Below are 17,367 nucleotides of genomic sequence, written 5' to 3' on the forward strand. Positions count from 1 at the left end.
TGTAATGCAAATTCACTTTTTGAGACAAACCTGTAATTGGAAGAGTCCTGGTTCTTATTATTGTCTTTAAGAAAAAAAGTTCTCCCAGCTATTTCCTGACATTGATGGAGATGAGTTGTGTTCTTAGTGGCTACAGCACAAGATGTAAAATCAAGAATTGCAGATCAGGGACCATAATTTTCGTGGCTACTGTTAAACTTCTTGAAAGCAAGAATAGGTGTGCACTGTTACTTTTCCCATTTCACAATATGAAGATTCCAAAGCACAAAGAGTTTAGCAGCCTGCACAAGGAATCAAATAGTAGGAGAGCTAATGGGAGCTGAAGAGATAGGAAGGAATCTTAGCTTAAAACTGTCATTTAGGTAAATCTCTCAATCTAGAAATGTCACTTTAGGCCTTTTAAAAATCATTAGATTTTAAGATACGGAATCAAGCTGGGCACGTGGGCTCATGCTTGTAATCTGTGACTCAGGAGGCAGAGGATGGAGGATGGCAAGTTCAAAGCCAGCCTCAGCAATTTAGGGAGATTTTCTGCAACTTGGTGAGATCTTGTCCCAAAATAAATAATAAAAAGGGCTGGGAATGTAGCTCCATTGTAAAGCACCCTGAGTTCAATGCCCAGTAAACACAAACACACATAATAATAATAATAATAATAATAATAATAATAATTATTATTATTATTATAATAATAATAATAAATAGAATGGGAAGGGGAGGAGTGGGAAACAAGTTGGTTAATGGGTACAAAATTACAGTTGGATGGGAGGAATAAACTCTAGTATTCTATGGCACAATCAGGTGATGATAGCTAACTTATTCTTTTTTTTTTTTTTTTTTTTTTTTTTTTTTTTGGTACCATGGATTTAACCCAGGGGAACTTTACTGCTGAGCCACATCCCCAGAGCTTTTTATAATTTTGTATTTTTGAGACAGGGTCTCATTAAATTTCTTAGAGCCTTGTTAAGTTGCTGAGGCTGGACTCAAACTTGTGACCTTCCTGCCACAGCCTCCCAAGTTGCTGGGATCACAGGCCTGTGCCACCACCCCTGGAGAAACCCATTTTTAAAAATTATGATGGGGAAATATTTGTTGCACTTCAGTTGCACCCATTCATGGTTCTAATGGTAAAGGTCAAATTTACAAAAATGGGCTTTAATTTTGTACAAATGCAAACAAAACTTCTCTCTCTTTGTGCTATTAAAATAATTCCTTAGCTCTGTGATGGAATGTCAGTGTGCAGAACACCTTTTGCAGCTTGTTTGCAGGGCAGAATCAATTCAACAGACTAGGTCTAGGGTGAAACTGAGACATGTGCATACTCATAAACAGCCCATTTGAATCCCACAATGAGGATCCACCTATAAGACTCTACATTAGCAAAACTTCTTGGTAACTGCTTTTCATTCTTACTGTCTTCTTTTGCTCCAAGAGAAACAGTTCTTCCTTTCTTTCTTTCTTACTTTGTTTCATTTTATTCATTCAATACAGAATTCTCAGAGGTGGCTGGGTTTCAAGAAAAACAGGTGAATTTCCAGCAGTGATTTACGAAATGAAATGGCTCACTCATTTAGGTAAATTGGCTCCCCCTGGTGGAACGTCTTCTATGGCAGGTATTGGCCTCCGTTAAGGAACCATAGGTCTTGATACTGAGCTGCCCGACAGAACTCCACCAAGAATATTCTTGTGGTTGTAGAAGCTGGAATTCTGGAAAGTCCATTTGGTTTCCTGCCTCCTCCCTCGCTTGACTTCTTGCATCTCATCTGATGGTCACAGTTCCTGTCGCACTGATGGTATGAATAGAAATCAATGGACTTACCCTGGGTCCAATTTTTCATTTGCACAAACCAACTTAGAATTTAATTCTACCACATCTGCTTTGATCCAAGCCCTCTCTTTCAGAGGTAAAATCCCTAGAAAAAACAAACCACCAACAAAAAAAGTTTTCCCCTTGGCTATTTCCAAAGATAGATAAGCTAAATGAATTTTACATAGTAGCTTCCATCATCATTTCTAAAACAAACATTTTTTTCAAACTCTCTTAATTCTATAATAATCTCTTGTAATGTGTGTTTGCCATATTATTTAAGATTATTCAATTCTGCAGTAGAAAATAAGAGACACAAATAAAATGAAGTGATGAAGTTAAACATAAAAGCAAGTAGCTTATGAGACTCATTAGATATAAACAAAGTAGAGCAAAACACAGATTTAGCATACATAGGAGGGGCCAGAAAGATCAACAAATACCGAGTATCAAGTACTCCTTCGACAGTAGAAGTTAGAGACAAGTTTTTGCTGTTATTGTTTTGGTTTGCTTTTTTGGGGGGGTGTGTCTACTGATTTAAATCAGTGGTGCTCTACTATTAGCTACATTGAACTCTTTTGCAGAGACTTTTTGGCTGACAGTCCCCAAATCAGCCATGGTGAAGAGGATTTTTCTGTGGAGAAAGGGGGTACCACTTCATTGGGTCCCCCTCTTCCTCCAGGGAGAATTCTTTTCTGCTGTCCTTTAATAAAGCTTCAACTTTCCATTCTAAACTTGCCTTGATGTGCTTCTCTGGTGTTATACTTCAGCATTGGGAAAGCAAGACCTCATTACCAGTAAACAGCAGTAACAATAACAGTTAAGGGACAGAGATAATGCCAAAAATAAAGTCAATATTTAGAATTGAAGATAAAAATAATCTTTAGTGATAAGAATTCTTTAATTTGATAGTTTAAAAATAATAACAACATGTTTCCAGGGAGCAAATTTGTGACACATGCAGTCAAGGGGAGAAATGAAGAATGTCCACGTGTTTCTGCCCCTTTCAATTCTTTATTCACTTAAATTCTTAGTACAACTTTACTCTATAGGTTCCTAATGAAGAAAACAACAATCCTTAGTGATAGACACTGCAATGGAGATAATCAAATAACAGCAAGCAATTCTAGATTAATTAATTCCCAGAAAACAATTTTAGATTAATTCTGAACATTGCAAAACAGATTTAATCATGACAGGCTAGTGACAGACATTTCCTCTGAATGCTAAGTTCAAAACTCTCAAGCCTTAGGCTTTATGTCCTGCAGATGCACACTCACTCAGACAGCAGTGATCAGGTCCCAAACCAAAACAGGCTTTTTCTGGTGGGGGATGGACGACCAGTTGAGGAGAGGGTCATAGGGAGAAGTTGCAGCTCTCACAAAGGTCCAAACAAGGCGGTAGAGTTGAGAGCAGTGAGGATCACACAGAGAATAGGAAAATGATGGAAAGTGATGGGATGTCAGTGTAAGCCTCATCAAGACTCTCCAGCTGGAGTACATACTTGTTTAGGCTGGCTGAATCCCTGTTTATTCACTCTAGTTTTATACTATTATTATTATTTTTTTTTTTACCACACCTTGTAATTATCAGGTGCCACCAGATTTCTCATTTACCCTGAGGTCAGAAATATCTGGTCTGGTGGTCTCCATCCTGCTATTCTCACCTTTCACTCTTATCAGGAGAGGAGAGCCTGCCAGAGGCTTTATTCAGTTTATCAGGGTGAGGGGAAGTAATTTGTCTGAGGCCATATTAGAGGGCTCTGTGGGTGTGCCTGGTGATAAATGACCTCTAATAATGACCTCAGGTTTCAAAATTGAGTTTTTTAAATGGAGTGAGAAACTGATGTGACTCCATTTTTGAGAAACCAGCCTCTACGTCAGAGCAAAGCCTGTCCAAAGTGGGGAGTTACCCTTGTCCATGGAAAAACTCAGAGTGCTCCTAGGCATATACCCACCCTGCCGAGTTGTTTGTCTGTGAATAACTGGAGAGATCTTCCATGCCAAGTGATCCTGACTCAGTTACACTAGGTTAGGACCCATAGCAACCCCCTAGCTACCACAAAATGCATGAGACACAGAAAATACCTGAAACACCAGGTGACCTTCCCAGTAGTTTTGTTGATTGGTAAAATGATTAGGCAAGTTTATCATATACACTCTTGCAACCTCTCATGGCCTAAACCAATCAGTTCAAATGTATCCACAACTTGAACTAACCAATCACCCTTACACAACTTGTTCCTGCCAATGAATGTGCTAATCAATGTTAAGAGTTGTTGTTTGACTTTTCTGTGATGTGGAATGATTGGCTGTGTGATGTCATGATGCATACAGTGTCCCCCAAAATCTATTAATCCTCACTGAATTAAGGGTCAAGACTCACTCTTTGGGACCACTGTATCTGAAATGGTTGTGAGTCCAGGCTTGAGCTTACAATAAACACTCTTTTGTGATTGCATCAGATTCAGCTCCTGGAGGTCTATTGGGGTCCCATGAATCTGGCATTACAGGAGTTGCTTAGGCTCAGGCCTAAGGCCATTCTCACACAACCCCTTTCACCTTGACAGCTCTTCTGCAGATAAACAGAAGCCATAACACATAACTCCTGTCTTCATAAACTTGATCTCTTGAGTCCAGTGTCATTTCAAGTTCTAGGTTTAAAAAGATATATTCATTTTCCTTGATGTTTTCAATAAAGCACACAGAATTCTTAGAAATAGCTTGAAAGGATAACAATGTTATATTGCAAAACTTCATGAACTTTCAAATTGCTTGCTGTGTGTGACTGACCAGTATGTGAAAGGCCTTGGGGATATATGAATATATTATGAATATAATAGAGAGAACTCTTGAGACTTTTTTTCTTACTGTACACACATCCTGAGGCCAAATGAGGCTGTTTACTAGAGGTCATTTCTCAAAAAAGAGATAATGATCATAAAGGAATAAATTAACCTATATATTATAAATAAATCTAATATATATTTGATTAAAATTGAGGACATATATAGTCATGCCAAATAGTTTGCTGAATCATTTCAATTACAGTTATTTTAATGTTTTGCTTACTAACTGCATTAGAGACATCATTGACCTGCAATTCAGGAAAACTGTTAATTCTAGCACTGAATTTATCAGGTTTTGACACTTTGGTATATTACTTATTGCCATAGGATCTCTTGTTTCTCACTGTGTATATTTATAAATTTACACATTCTAGAAGGTTTTAGAAAGATAAAAGAAAATATGTATTAAAAGAGTAGTTTAAAAAGCTCTTTAATATACCATTGCTATGGTTATTAAATAGCATTTTCTTTTTAAGAATGTATTGACCTGGGGCTGGGGATGTGGCTCAAGCAGTAGCGCACTTGCCTGGCATGTGTGCGGCCTGGGTTCAATCCTCAGTACCACATACAAACAAAGATGTTGTGTCCACCGAAAACTAAAAAATAAATATTAAAATTCTCTCTCTTAAAAAAAGAATGTGTTAACCAGAAATATGTATAGAACAATAACATAATAAATAAATATGGTACAAAGAAATAAACATAAAGTAATAAATGTTATATGATTTATTTTATAATAATATTGGTAAAATATACCCAGAGGTGAAAATAAACATTTAAATAATGATAAATGTACATGTCCATTTCTATTAAGGTATAGTGAAATACATCTATTTTTGTAATATACTTTTGTTCATGAAAGCATCATAAATATTATTATCAAATATTATTGTAGCTGCACAAAATTAAAAATCCAAATTGTACATATATCAGTAAATAAATGGCTTTTAGTGACTGAAATTTCTGAGTCTGTTATTGTGAAACACAAATATTCAGTAAAATATGCTCTGAAGAAAACCTCAATTTGAATATGTAAAAACATAGAAAGGAGTATTTAGAGTTGTTTTACCATGAGATTAATTTAAAATACTTTTGATACCCAAAAAAATACTCTGAAGTTTTTACTCTTAAGAAATACATATGAAAGAGTACAGCAATTCTGTCTCTGAGTAATGCAAGCAGAAGAGAAAGATGATAAGAATATTAAGTAAGCCTCAAAAATCTGAGGATCATGAAATAAATAAATTCTTGGCAAGAAAATATCAGAATCAATTTTGATGTAAAGTCAAAACTAATAAGCATTCTAATTTACCAAATCTTAATGATTTAATATATTAGAGAAAAAAAGTCAGAATTCTAAGCAAATACTTGAGAAATGGGTGTGCACAACAAGGTTTAACCTCAGAAAATATTATACATCCCCTGTGCCTGTCCATGTGTCTCTCTCACGTCTTTCCACTGTGACATCAAAAAAAAAAAAAAAAAAAAAAAAATGAAGAACAAGTTTTTAAGCAATTATATTTAGGTCTCAAAACAGTTAAAGAAAATAATTAGCTCTCTTTATCTATTTTTAGAAGTAAATTTTCTTAGTATTTCTTCAATAATTAATGATTACCCTGTGCATGTTGCTCATAATACAGAATGTGTAGAACCACCCAGAATGAGAGCACTATTTAAATAATGTCAGAACAAAAAGTGCTACAGAACAGTAGGAACTGAAAAACAAGGCCAAAGCCAGTGCAGGACCACACAGCATTTAGGGCTATATCAAAGAGGAATGGAGTTGGTCTTAAGAGGTCTGACTTCCCTTAGCCAAGACAAAGGACTAGTACATATTGTCTTAAAACATATTTTTCTTCAAATCTTATATTTTTATGGATACATGGTAAGAATCCAGAAGTTAAATGTAAACTAGCAAATTTACATTCATTTCTGGGACACTTTTACTTCTAGTTCTCTAGATTAATTAATTTTAATGCCTTTCACCATGTCCTAATTGATATTCTAGCTATGGTAGATAACTTTTTCTTATTCAACATTTATCAGGTAATTTACAAAGGACTCCATTACAGAATATAGTCATTTTTTAAAATTCATAAAGCAACGGATGAAATTATTTAAAACACAGAGATAGTAATATCACAGGATATAAAGTCTGTGTAGACACCATGGTCTTTATGTTTAGCTCCTAGTTTAAAGAAAGGTTGAGTGGCTTGGATGTTTAGTTTTAAACCTTATCTCAAAAAACTTGAAAGAACTTCTCCTGTGTCTTTAGACAGGGAGACTGGTGGTAACTCAGGGACAACTGTGGGTTTGGCACCTTTATTCATGATCACTTTTTACTTTGTGGAAAGACTTTAAACTCTTTGAAGATTCACATTCCCACTCAGCAGTAGGGAATTTTATTTTTTCATGTTCTATCTCCCCTTTTCCATATCTCATTTCTCTCATTTTAGAATCATGTTAGGAAAATTTATTCTCCTTGTCCAATCTTCTGTTTTCATTCTGAAGAATCTTTTCAACATTATCTTCCAGGTTTTATAATAGCCATCTATTTTTTTTTTAATTTTTTAATCTTGTTGTTAATATACAAATTCTCTGCCTTCATTTTTGAGTTTTGCACCTGGTGAGGTGTGATTCATTGAGTTCAGGTTTGAAAAAATAATCTTTAAGTTATAAAGTTTCAATCATATATATTAAGATAAAGAAACAGTTTTAAAATTACCGTATTTGCTATATTTTAAGTACAATAATTTTAAAATACAAATATTTAAGATACATTAATTTTCTTTCTCATTTGGCAATCTTAATGAAGGCATAATGGCTCATTCTATTTTTACTTATAATTTTATCCTATTAAATATGCCTTTTCATTTATTATTCATGTAAAATTATTAATAGAAATTCATCACTGGTTAAGAGACATGAGTCAGCCAAGAGGCAAGTTAAATAAAAATTCAAGTTTTTCTCCATACACAAAATAACTGTCTGAGCATACTTTATGCTGGAAAAATCCTTCAAGATGGCAAGTAGCACAAACAAGTGTGCTGAAGGCTGAAACTTATTCTGAAAGCTAATGCCTCTCCCACAGCACACCATCACAAAGTGAAGATTTCTAAAGTCTGGGAGACTAAGGTGGATATTTTTGATGGAAACACCTACTCTTGTGATACTAACAAATTGTAGAGGAAAAATGATTCATAAAACCCATGAAATGCAGGAACCCCAGAGTTCTGAAAACTATCTCAGATGTAAGCCACCCAGTAGACCTGCCTGACCATTAGATTTTGTTCACTTTAGACCTTTTAGAGTGGGAAATAAACATTGATTAAATAAATCACTGAGATGTGGGGTTCTAAACAACATTTATTTTCTCAACTATACAGTCTAAAACATTACTCCTAATGGATTAAAGCACAAGCATCTGGAACATATTTTTCAAGGCTTTTTAATTTTTTAGAATATACATTTAATGTGCCACATTCTTTTCCAAATTTCTTATGGAACAATATCAAAGATTTGACATTATGCTTGACAATACTTGGGGAGTCACTTCAAGAACTGTAGAGTCATTCCACTCATGCCAAGATGATATCATATTTACATAAAGAGTGAGTTTTTAGGTTATTTGTGGTATAAGGTACAGATTCTATTCAAAACATTAGCAAAAGAAAATACAATCATTGTCAGATGAAGTCCTGATATATAAAAATAAAATAACTTAAAAAAAATTCCAAGCTGGGCATGGTGGCGAATGCCTATAATCTTGGTTGGCTCTAGAGACTAAGGCATGAGAATTGCAAGCTCAAAGCCAGTCTCAGAAATTCTGCAAGATTAAGTCTCAAAAAAAAAAAAAAAAAGAAAGAAAGAAAAAAGAAAAGAAAGAGCTGGGGTTTGGGTCAGTAGTTAAGCACCTGTGGGTTCAATTCCTGATTTAAATAATAATACTAATAATAATTCTAAATGACATCATGATAAACACAATAAAAATTTGTAACTGAACTTTTTTTTTGGTGGTACTGGGGATTAAACCCATGGCCTTGTGAATGTGAGGCCAGCACTCTACCAACTGAGTTATATCCCCAACCCTATAACTGAACATCTTACTAGACTCTAGCTTCCTTCTGTGACTTTTGTGCTTTTGCTATTCCTTCTCTTAACCTATAATTTCTGCAAAAATTTTCTTCAGAAACGAAAAACTCACTCCTTCCACAAATTACCTTCATAAAGAAAAATTTCTGGACATATTCACCCCTTTGGTAAGGATTGTCAAGTCTTCTATTATGAGTTAAAAACTCTATCCTGTTCTTTAATTCGGTACTTCTGCCTGTTTTTCTGTCCTTTTGTTTAAAATTGTGATTTATAAGTGTATAGTTACAATTATGGTTTACATTGCTTCCTTGCCTTAGAACAAATAAGCCTTTTGCACACTTATCTCTAAACCCCAATACTCATGCTTTGATTTTTCTTTGTGTTCAGCTACATCACCAAGGTGGTTACAGGTCTTAATGCAAGCAGTTTCTGTTTGATCTGGTCCTGGCTTCCTCCCTCCCATGCATGGTGTCCAAATTTTTTTGTGCTTGGTGAGACTTTTAGTGAGGTTACATCTCATATACCAGTTTTGATGTAATGAGATGTCTTTTTCCAAATGTGGTGGATGTGATAAGTGGATGTGATATTGGGACTTCATGGAGATAAGTGACTGCAGTGTGTACCTGTCCTGCTATGAGGTCTTCTTCATGGTATAAAAACATTGTCTTGTCCCTTGTTTACAAAATTTGAATTGATGGAGTATACAAACCAAGCTTCATGTAGTTCTGATCTCAAAAGTTATGACCACTGCATGTCTACAGTGTATAGAGCACTTGCTTTTTTTCAGGGCTACTTTACTTTAGAGAACTCTGAAAAATTCTTTTATAACATGTAAGTAAAGAAAACAGGGCTGGGGATGTGGCTCAAGAGGTAGCACGCTCGCCTGGAGTGTGTGCAGCCTGGGTTCGATCCTCAGCACCACATACAAACAAAGATGTTGTGTTCGCCAAAAACTAAAAAATAAACGTTAAAATTCTTTCTCTCTCTCTCTCTCTCTCTCTCTCTCTCTCTCTCTCTCTCTCTCAAATAAATAAATAAATAAATAAATAAATATTTTTAAAAAAGAAAACAATGTTGGGCATGTTCAAATTTTCCAGAAAAATCTGAGAGCAATTATTAATGATTGACAGATAAGCAAACTGAGAATCCCAGAGTTAAGTGATATATCATAGTTTATAAAGTTACTAAGTGAGAAAAGCTAAGGTTCAAATGAAATCTAGCTAAGGTTTTACACCTAAAAAATACTATAATATTCACAAAGTCTTACACCTAATACATTATGAGGCAAGGCTATTACTTTATTGGCTTCTCCATTTAATATTTTAATTGTAGAAACATTTTATTAGTAGAAATAATAGTATGTCTGATGATAAATATATAAGAAAATATTCAACACCTTCAACATCCACAATGTTCAACAGAAACCATGTAGCATTTTTATACCTTTATATCAGATTTTTAGAAAAAGCATTTATAATCTGATAGTTAAAATCATTTTTTTAAATTGTGCTACTATAAATATTGTTGTAGCTGCATTTTTGTAGTATGCTGTGATGCCCTTCAGTATATGAATTAATAAAGAAAATGTTCTTTTTATACAAAATAGGATAATGCTCATCATTAAAGAGAATGAAATCATGGCATATGCAAGTAAATGGATGGAGCTGAAGAATATTATGCTGAGTGGAGTAAGCCAATCCCCCCAAACCAAATGCGGAATGTTTTCTCTCACATAAAATTTCTGATATGTAATGGAAAGGAGAGAGAAGCATGGGAGGAATAGAAAAAAAAACTATAGATAAGGCAGTGGGGAGGAAGGGAAAGAAAGGGAGCATGGGGATAGGAAAGTGATGGAATGAGATGGATGTCATTATCCTAAGTACATGTATGAAGACATGAATGGTGTGCCTCTGTTGTGTACAAGAGATATGAAATATTGTACTCTATTTGGGTAATATGAATTACAATGCATTCTACTGTATTTTATAACAAATTAGAATAAAATCTAAAAATTATGTTATAAAAGATTGTGAGAAAATTCAGAGGAAATAAAATATTTAAATACAAAAATAAAAAAAAAACATGTTTATATATGTTGAAATGTTTTATATATTCAATTGTGGAGTTTGTAATACTCAAGAATAAGTGTAACATATTATGAAAAAAAGCAAATACTTTTGAAGCAACTAAAATATATTCATTTATTAAAAAATAATATATTGTCTCATTTAAATTTATTCTTTGAGTGAGATACAGAAAGACAGAATACAAAGAGTGATTAAGAAAGTAAAACAAAATAGGTAGAAGTGGAAAACTAAATATACAAATGAAGAAAGAAGTCTTAATGTACTAGAGAATCCATGCTAAAAATAAGAAAAGTAGTGAATGCATGATAAGACTGTGAGGAATGACAGATTATTTATCCTCTGATAAATCTCTGAAAACCTATTTTCTTGGGATATAGATAACATATGAAACTATTACTCACAAGTTTAGACACGATTTTGTAATTACTTATTCATGAAAGTTTATTAAATAATATCAATACTAGATACTTCCTGGAATTTTCCTCCAAGTCGATGAAATCTTCTATATATTTTAGAATATGTATGTGCATGTGCACTCTAGAACACTATGTATAAATGTATATATGTTTTATCTAAGGTTAACTTTTCTATGTATGTGAAATAATTTGATTCTTTTATATTTTTCTAAATATAATGGTAAATGAAATATTTTTGTAGAAAATATAATATGAGTGATCTGTTTACTTTATTTGAATGTGTCTGAATTTTTTTTACATAACTGGCTTTGTAAGCCAGTCATTTCTATATTTTAAATAAAAGGTGTGTTTGAGGGGGCTGGGGATGTGGCTCAAGCAGTAGCATGCTCGCCTGGCATGCGCATGGCGTTGGGTTCGATCCTCAGCACCACATACAAATAAAGATGTTGTGTCCGCCAAAAACTAAAAAAAAAAAATTAAAAAATCTCTCTCTCTCTCTCTCTCTCTCTCTCTCTCTCTCTCTCTCTCTCAAAAAAGGTGTGTTTGAATAAAAGCATTTTAAGAAAGCCTCCACTCAATGATGAATAAAATTCCCTATTAAAGAGTATTTATTTATTTTTTTAGTACAAAATGTTTCCCATGAAAAGAAGGAATGGATGTTAGCCCACCACAGTACGCTAAATCACCTTTCATATAAACCTATGGCAGGGATGCTAAGAAGATTATATTTCAAAGCACAATGGATCTCAAACATCAAATAAAACTCTAGGCTTCATGAAACCAAAAGAAAAGATTTTACCAGCATTTTCTATTTACCACAAAGCCTCTCTCAATGAAGTAGGCAGTCCTATGCTAAGTATTTGATAGCATACCCTTGGTGTCAACATTTCCTATACTTCTATAACAATCACTGAAGGTCCAGATTTCCCCTCACAGTCAGAATTCTATTTTCTTCTATAGGGTATGCTCATAAAGCAAAACAAATAGAAGTTCATGGAAAAGGACTTTTTCACTCATTTTCCTTACTGTCTTTTTTCTGGAAACAAACAGAAGGCATCTGTCTTCAAAATTGCTTTCACCATAGTTTACTACAATTTTCTAATCCCAATATTGGACTGCAGGATCCTCTTTTGTGGGAGCCAGTGTTGAGGGTCTTCTGCTGCCAAACAGAGGCCTCACAAGCCATGTGGAATGTGGATGATCCATGTCATGTCTTGTGAGCTGCATAGCTTACACAGTTGCTTTCCAAAGGAGTCAACCTGATGTGATCTAAAAGGTCCTGTATTATATAAATTCGGATTTTCTTTTAAGTTGGCCATCTTTATTCAGCTCAGCTAGTGTGCTGCTCCTAATGGTCTCTGCATTAATACTAGTGAAACACAAAAGAGCAGTGGGCCTCAACCATTTTTTTTTCACCTGTTTCAATCCAAATATTCTTCAGGACTGCTTCAGGATTTTTTGTATAAAAAGCCCAACCATCTTAAATAGGTTAATATACCAGTGGATTAAAAGGCCCTATTCTTATAGCTTTATGACTCTAATTAGCTTGAATGCTTAAAATTGATTTAAGTTATAAACCATGCTGTTTTTTTGCAGTAAATGGTATTGTGTATGTGCATCAAATCACTGTATCAGTGTGAAGTAAATGTATGGATACTTAGATCAAGACAGCAGAGGCAGGGGTGAGAAATTCTACACATCAAGAAAGACCTGAAAGACCTGTGTTTGTGCCTGGAGCTGGGATTGTGACTCAATGGTATAACACTTGCTTAGCATGTTTGAGGCACAGGGTTTCATCTAAGCACTGCATATAAACAAAATAAACAAAATAAGACCCATCAACATCCAAAAATGTATATAAATAAATAAAGTGCTTAAATACTTTCTCAGAATTAGTCTATGCCGTTTTAAGAAAATAAGAACAAAATGAAATGTTTCACCCCTTGTAGAAAAGCTATTACCTTCAATAAAGTGCTGCTTATAAATTTATTTCTTCTTTGTTATCCTGTGAGGAAATTACAACATGTTAAAAATTCAGTTGTATGTTATCAGCCAAAAGAATGATTGAATATCAGAGTTTTTCTTCCTATGCAAAAATCACCACCCTTACTGTTATTGTAGGAGAAATTAATAAACACAGAAAGCTTGGCTATTCTCACAAAGTTTATGTAAACATGTTACTCTAAATTAAATTTATATAATCAATTATGATTTGCTACCAATGCAGATGTCTTGTTACCATTTGGAACACATGAAGAGGTGATGAATTGATCGCTATTTCAGTTTCAAGAGAAACATTTCCTATAAGGGTGTCTGTATTTTGTCAAGAAGATAAAACAAGAACAGTAAGGACATATTGATTCCTGATCCATGCAAAAATAACTGAGAAAGAAGGGTGATATCACTTAGAAAATGTACACAAGTCTATAAACCACTTTTAAAAAATCATATTAAAAATACATACAAAGAACTACAGATCCAGTTAAGAAAAAATCAGCTACTCCAGCCAATAAAACTACAGGAGATATCACAATATCAATACTTGAGAAATAGTTCCACTTGTTATCTGATCATATCACTCACTGAAACATTACCCAGGAGAGTCAAAGCCAGTATAAACACTCCAAGAACCATTTAGAGCACACTATTCTTTAAGACCTCAGAAGTAAATGTAGCTAGAACCTACTGACATACTAAAATTGCTTATTATCACAAAGGTGAACCAATATATTCTGCTTTACAACTCTCTTTGCAGGCCAGAGAACAGGGTAAATTTATTATCTACAGCACCATAATGCTCACAAAGATCTCTGTATTATTCATAAGACTGCATATAAATTATAAAAAAACATATTTTTTTCCAGTTTATAACATTGTTTTATACATATCAATACATTATGTTGTGGCCAGCAAAGTACATATTATTACTGACAGCTGTTGACATGATTCAATAAAGCCCCAAGGGGTTTCACTGATAATCCTAAATCACAACTACTTTTCCAAATAAAAAAGCCACTTCTATCTCTCACAATATTTAGAGGAGGTTTGCAGAAATATCAGTGGTTCATAAGGAAGAAACTTGGGCAGAAGCCCCAAGAAACCAGTGTAATTTTCTAAGTTTAGTGGGGAGGAGAGGGGGTCTTGTATATTAAAAAATAAGCCCTCTGTAGAAAATGGAGTCTCTCATGTGAAGATTAATAAGTCTAATTTTGGAAAGAGAGTTTCTATCAGACTTTGCTAGTATTTTATTTGGTTTCTTATCTTTCTCTTCCTGTGTCAGATGGTGAAGTGCCTAATTTTAAACCACATTTTGAGATGAATGTCCTTAAAAAAGTTTAGATATTTTTCTATTGACTTTGAATTCCACTGCAGTTTTCAATTTTGCAAGTCATATTAAATAGGCAGACTGCATAACCAAATGTTATTCGGATGTCTTCAAATAAATTTAATAATTTCTTTTTTTATTCCATGTACAAAGGAATAATTTAATTACAATAAATAAAAGCTGAGAGTAGTTGGTTCTTTTCATAAAGCAAAATTTTTTAGACATCAAGAACTCCATGAATACAATTTTGAGCTGAAATATGGGTGCACTCCTCCTGCCCCGGCTGGCCCCAGCGCACCTCTGGCACACATGTCCACCCAGAAAGTTAAGTCATGGGGGAGCCAGATTGTCGCCTCTGAGGCCCCGGCTCTGGCTCCCCGCCCCAGGCTCCCGCCCCCACCGCTGCTGGCCTGGCTCCCATCCACGGACTGGCCTGCTCTGCCAGAGCCTCCGCCGCCCTGCCCGCTGCAGCTCCTTCCTGTCAGGCCCTGTAGTGCGGCGCCCCTGTCTCTGCCCCCGGCGCGGACAAGGGCGGCCGCCTGCGGGGCGGGGCTCCCCTCCTCCTCCTTCTCCTCCTAGAGGCTCAGCCGGGGGTTGCCTCTGACACTCCGCTTCACCTTCACACACCCCTAGCACTTCCCGAGTCCTGCCTCCCCTGGCTGCCCTGGGGAGAGCTGGAGCCTAGGCTGTCTCCAACACCGCACCAGTCTGGGCGGCAGGCGCTCGCTTCTCCAGTGGGGGCCGCGCCTGCGCCCCACCGCCCCCCGCCCCCCGCCTCGGCGCTCACCTCTGGCCTGCACCGGGGGCTGCAGCCTCCCCCAGCCTAGCACTCTGGGACTCGTCTCCGGAGTTCTCCCGAGGCGCTGGAGGCCTCCTTTCTCTCCCGCGACTCCGCTTCTCCCCCGCGCTTCCCGCCCTCCCCACCCCAAACCCCAACTCCCCAGCTCCATGGCGCCTCTGGGATGCAGCTCCCCTTTTCCGCACACTCGGGCAGCGGTGCCCGCACCCAGAAACAGCCCTCTTGGGGGCGCTCATCTCCTCGGGGCTCCGTGTGGGCACTCACAGCCCGGGGTGGGGACCCGGAGCCCCCGCCTACCTCCCACCGGCCTTCGCAGCCCCTGGGGAAGGCCCGGTGACTGGCTCCAGTCATTGGTCCTTCAGGTGCCTGCTGCCCAGGGCGCTGACCTTCGCTGCCAAAGCTGTAGCTGAGGCTGCCTCCGCCAAGTTCCCTTGTTATAACTCCTCCTGTTAGCAACTCCTCCTGCTCCACTCCTCCCCCTCCTCCTCCTCCTCCACTCTTCTTCCTCCTTCTCCTCCTCCTCCCCTCCTTCTCTTCCTCCTCTCCCTGCTCCACCCTCCCCCTCCTCCTCCTCATCTCAGCATGAGAGAGTTGGACCGCACCAGCTCTGGAGCAGAGGAGGGGGCTCAGGAGCAAGGCCGTCCCTCCCTCCTCCTCCCCAACAGTGACCGCTGCCAAGTCCTGTCACTGGGGAAAGGACAGGGCGGAGGAGGGGACAAAGGTGGATTGAGAAAAAAAAAAAAAAGAAATATGGGTGGAGGGCATAGGAGGTGGAGAGGTGGGGCAATTCTCCCTGGGCCATGGAAGTTTTTCAGTATCTCTCCACCAAATTAAAAGTAATAAAAATTAAGAAAAAAACTTATAAGGAGAAAAAGAACTTCTGAAGCCATCAACATTTTTCTTTTTCTTTAGTCTCCACCTTAGAACCTAAAATATTTTATGCTGCTATCATCATCCAATGATGGTTCTGCAGGCTTATGGGGGAAAGGCATTTTCAAATTTTTAAAAATCTTTCTGGATGATTTGCACTTATTCTTTTATTAATTATGATTTCTTTGTATTCTATCCTAAATATGATTTTAATATTGTCAATTTTCCTTATGTGTCTCAACAAATCATTTTTTCCTCCACTAAAATCATTAGTATTCATTCAACGAATTCTTTTTTGTTATTTAAAAAAAATTATATTTTCCATAATGTCTAGAGGCAGGACTGAGATATTTGGCTTTCATAATTGTGCTAATATTCACACCAAATTTATAAGGTAGTGGGAGAATATTTTCACAATTAAAGGCATATATGTCTATAAATATTTTTCTATAGTTCAATACAGTTTACTAAGAGAGTCAACAAAATTTTAATGAAGAAAAAATAAATCACTGTCTATAAGATGACTGCTGTTTTTCATACAACCTCTGCACATCATGTGATTGAAACCTGGCATCCAGCCTATAGTGAATAAATTAACTAATTATCTGTCACTAATTAACTCATTCTAAAACTTATTAGCTCATGTTTGGGATGGTCGTCAATTTAGGCTCAGTTCACCTGGAATCTTTGCTGCATATGATTAGCTGATGGTTGGTAAATACAATGAACTTTAGAGTATAATCTGGCTGCCAATAAAACACCCTGATGTTTTTTCCCCAAATAACTCATGATTAAAAAAGTATTGTGTGCTTGTTTTCATGGAGGTACCAGTGTTCTGAAAGCAAAAACGAAAACATTCAAATGTTTCTTGACCAGATACCTGACTAATACTCTTTCATAGCAAACAGCATTACATAATTCATAAGAATGAACAACTGGATAGTGGCTTTGCAGGTTTTTTAGGAAGGCAGGTGAGTGCCCAATGCCTGGGATCCATGTGACTTACCTGGAAACCTGACAAGCACCAAGTTGATCTTTCTTTGTGCAAGGCTGCCAATCATGAGGCCACTGCAGATATTTGTGACCAGTCAACTACTGAGCCGAGTGCCCAGCTGGGTTTGAC

General features: G+C 36.5%; 1 long non-coding RNA gene across 1 annotated transcript; it reads right to left on the reverse strand.

Moving 5' to 3' along the window:
* Nucleotides 1-816: 816 nt before the first annotated feature.
* On the reverse strand, nt 817-13,498 carry LOC139704385 (uncharacterized). Its single transcript, XR_011706310.1, has 2 exons — nt 13,212-13,498; nt 817-1,787 (listed from the first exon to the last, which is right to left on the reverse strand). It is a non-coding gene; the product is annotated as an uncharacterized lncRNA (long non-coding RNA).
* Between the last annotated feature and the right edge of the window lie 3,869 nt (nt 13,499-17,367).

The sequence above is a fragment of the Marmota flaviventris genome, unplaced genomic scaffold, assembly GCF_047511675.1.
Source record: "Marmota flaviventris isolate mMarFla1 unplaced genomic scaffold, mMarFla1.hap1 Scaffold_55, whole genome shotgun sequence".
Classification (NCBI taxonomy): Eukaryota; Metazoa; Chordata; class Mammalia; order Rodentia; family Sciuridae; genus Marmota; species Marmota flaviventris.